Here is a 3,964-nt window from a genome sequence, read left to right on the forward strand (position 1 = left end):
TCTCACCACTGACACTTGGCAGCCACACACACACACACACACACACACACACACACACACACACACACACACACACACACACACACACACACACACACACACACACACACCTCACTGTCATGACTCTATCACACACACACACAGACACACAGACACACACACACACACACACACACACACACACACACACACACACACACACACACACACACACACACACCTCACTGTCATGACTACATCACAGTGAGAGACACCTCTGATGGGCAGATGTTTATATCAGGGTGTTTGGCTTCACCAGCCGGTCCTATATCGAAGTATGGGTAGAGTTTCTCAGTGAAGGTGTGTTGATGAGTGTAGATGTGAGTCATGTCTTCAGGGTCGTAGAAGGACAGCTTCCCCCTGTTATAGTCCAGCTGTACTCTGACCCTCTGGAGGCTCCTCTTCACTGTGAGGAACACCAGACCATCCCTGTACTTACCACTCCTATAACATAGAGCCCAGATACCATGTTGTGGTGTTGCCTTTAGCCCCTTACTCTTCCTGTCAAATGACTCTTTAACTACACCTATAGTCCAGTGAGGATGGTCTCCCACCTCCACCTCCCAGCTGTGTTCTCCTGAGCTGAAGCTCTCAGAACCCAGAACAATGCTATACCCCATGCTCCTCTCTGGGTTGTCAGGGAGCTGCTGCCGTGTGTCTGTGTATCTCACACTGGTCAGATCATCAGATATAGAGAACCAGGGTGGTGCAGTGTTTGGGTCCAGAGTGACAGGAGTGAACTTGACCCTCTGCTTCATCTCCTCCCAGACTCTGAAGGTCAGGTTGCCCAGGTGTTTGGCCTCGTCTATCAGCGCTCCTGAGACCAGCTGTGGACCAGGCAGGTTGCACTGAGCTCTGGAAGAACATTCAAGAGTCAGTCCTGCTGTGGGCTTAGCTTCAGAGAAGAGAGAGAGAGAGAGAGAGAGAGAGAGAGAGAGAGAGAGAGAGAGAGAGAGAGAGAGAGGGAGAGAGAGAGAGAGAGAGAGAGAGAGAGAGAGAGAGAGAGAGAGAGAGAGAGAGAGAGAGAGAGAGAGAGAGAGAGAGAGAGAGAGAGAGAGAGAGAGAGAGAGAGAGAGAGAGATAGAGAGAGAGAGAGAGAGAGAGAGAGAGAGGGAGAGAGAGGGAGAGAGAGAGAGAGAGAGAGAGAGAGAATGAGAGAGAATGAGAGAGAGAGAGAATGAGAGAGAGAGAGAGAATGAAAGAATGAGAGAGAGAGAGAGAGAGAGAGCAAAAGAGAGAGAGAGAGAGAGAGAGAGAGAGACAGAGAGACAGAGAGACAGAGAGAGAGAGAGAGAGAGAGAGAGAGAGAGAGAGAGAGAGAGAGAGAGACAGAGAGACAGAGAGACAGAGAGAGAGAGAGAACCGAGTCCGACTTCAGAGCGGAAGCGCACGGATTTACATTGGAACAGCTGTAAATGCCTACTATTATTTATAGGGCTGTCAGTTTATCGCGTTAATTTGATTGATTAATCAATTAAACAGCAAATTATCGCGTTATGAAAATTAACTCAAAATTAATTACTAAAAAAAAATCTTTTTAAATAATTTTTTTTATATCTCATTCATTCCATAAGAACGTAGAATACACATTTACAGACTTTTTTTTAATATGGTTCATTTGCATGTTCTTGGTATCTGATTCTAGGATGGATCTCAGGGAATGTGTTCCCAGTGTCAGAAATACTGTGTCTGTTACTAGGCTTGAGTAAATTGTAATGAACCAAATGAGAATATCAATAAAAAATGTTTATCTTTGACTGTGAATAACACCATGCTCAAATTGACCAGACCTGAAAAATCTAAGCAAATTAATAGATGGAAGATGATTAAACAGAAGGTTTTGTAGATACAGTACTTAATTCTGCCATCCGGACACATGCAATTTGAAATATGATTATATAATATAGAATATCAGGCATGAAATGGATATGTGATTAAAATGCGATTAATTAGATTAATTAATTACAAATCCTGTAATTAATTAGATAAAAAAATGTAATCGCCTGACAGCACTAATTATTTATTATTTATATACATATAGAACTGCTCCACATGGATTTTAATATATCATGCTTTAAGTACTGTAGTTTTAATGTAGTTGGTGTTTTTTTATATAGTGGTCTTTTTACTGTAGTTTTAACTATGTTTATAGTGGTGAGTGTCTATGTATGACTGTATGTTTGTCTTTCAACCACTGAAGCACAAATGAAGTTCCCAAAGGAAAATAAAGTAATTTGAAGTTGAAGTTGAAGTCAGTCCCCGTTTGAAGATAAAAAAAATAAAAAAATAAGATTTCCAGTTCCAGTGTCCATTTTGCATGTATAACCCGTTATTATCTCATTAATTATAATGTTAGAATGCATTTTAGAATGAAGAAATCAGTGTGATGTACTCCTGAAAAAGTATAGTAATATGGTTTATTTGTATTGGGAAAGATACAGACACATTAGCTGGTTGAACAACATCTATATATGTGGTAATAATGCAGATATTGAGTGTATTTCTGTGAAAATGCGCGTGGCGCACGCCTCTGAATCCAACCGGAGCGGAAAAAGAACTTTGCTTCCCGCCTGCGAGTCACGCACCCACCCACGGCCGTGGTGAACAGCGACGCCCGTAACCCTTTCACTGCCACACGACAGAAGGTTAACCCTTCACTATCACACAACCGACGGTCGCCGGGTTAACCTTCTGTCGTGTGGCAGTGAAAGGGTTAACATGGGAGCAGTCAGGGAAAGAGAGTCAGAGAGAAAGGAGAGAGAGAGAGAAAGGAGAGAAAGATAGAAAGAAAGAGAGAGAAATTGAGAAAAAGAGAGATAGAAAGAGATAGAGATGAGAGAGAGAAAGAGAGCGACAAAAAGAGAGGTAAATCACTTACCTTTTCAGTGTGGTCTTGGAGTTCTATGGAGGTAAAGACAGATCAAGTTAAACACTACACTGTAAAAACTGAGCATCATCTGGTCACTTTTAAACTATCAGCTAATTGTATTCAACTAAAACTGTGTAAATGCAATTCATAAATGGTTCAAATGCATTGAATTCAGCTCAATTCTATTTCAAACGGCACATAGTCTTATTAATACTTATAATACTTATACTAATAAATATGAATGAACCCCAATCCCAGTTTTTACAGTGTCATTCCCTATGAACTGAAGAGAGACCAGTCCTGACCTGCAGGAAGGAGACGTGTTCAGCGTTCTGCTCCTGCTCTATGGCTCTGATTGTGTCTGAAAGGGTTGATATCTCTCTGTCCAGCCCCTCAATCTTCTCCTTCATCGTCTGGCTCTTCTGCTCCTCTTCCTCCTTCAGTGCAGCTACCCTGGCCTCCTTTTCCTCGTGGAGAACCTGGAGAAGCTTCTTAAACTCCTCCTCAATCTGCTCCTCTGTATGCAGGGCCTGGACCTGGAGATTATAAGATAAGATGAGATAAGATATTCCTTTATTGATCCCCTTGGGGAAATTCAGGCAGCATAGCAGCATGGGGGGTGGGAGGGGGGGGGGGGGGCAAGGGCATAATTATGTTTTCAATGGTGGAGGTGACACATTTGTGGGGCGTGGTCAGTGGCTGTAGTGGTCAGTGGCTGTAAGGTTGCGGGGGTGGGGTGAAGCCCCCCCCCCTCGTAGATTTAAAAAGAAAATCAGTTGTGGTGAGTTGTTTCTATATACAATTCACTTATGACAAGTCATAACGCTGCGCGAGTCTCGGAACGAGAGAGAGAGAGAGAGAGAGAGAGAGAGAGAGAGAGAGAGAGAGAGAGAGAGAGAGAGAGAGAGATCGTGCTATTTATTATCTACAATGTATAAAACAACAGCCTAGAAGCTTTTAAATACAACAAGGATATTTCACAGAGACCAAGCAATGCTGTTGTATTTCATGGCAATCACACAGACCATGGTTCAGTTTCACACCAAACTTTCAGGG

General features: G+C 42.7%; 1 long non-coding RNA gene across 1 annotated transcript; it reads right to left on the bottom strand.

Annotated features, from left to right (window-relative positions):
* Positions 1 to 781: 781 nt before the first annotated feature.
* Positions 782 to 3,300, bottom strand: LOC311246813. Its single transcript, XR_014620819.1, has 3 exons — positions 3,214 to 3,300; positions 2,918 to 2,940; positions 782 to 894 (listed from the first exon to the last, which is right to left on the bottom strand). It is a non-coding gene; the product is annotated as an uncharacterized lncRNA (long non-coding RNA).
* Between the last annotated feature and the right edge of the window lie 664 nt (positions 3,301 to 3,964).

This window comes from Notolepis coatsorum (genome assembly GCF_963971535.1).
Source record: "Notolepis coatsorum genome assembly, contig: SUPER_19_unloc_2, whole genome shotgun sequence".
In the NCBI taxonomy this organism is placed as follows: domain Eukaryota; kingdom Metazoa; phylum Chordata; class Actinopteri; order Aulopiformes; family Paralepididae; genus Notolepis; species Notolepis coatsorum.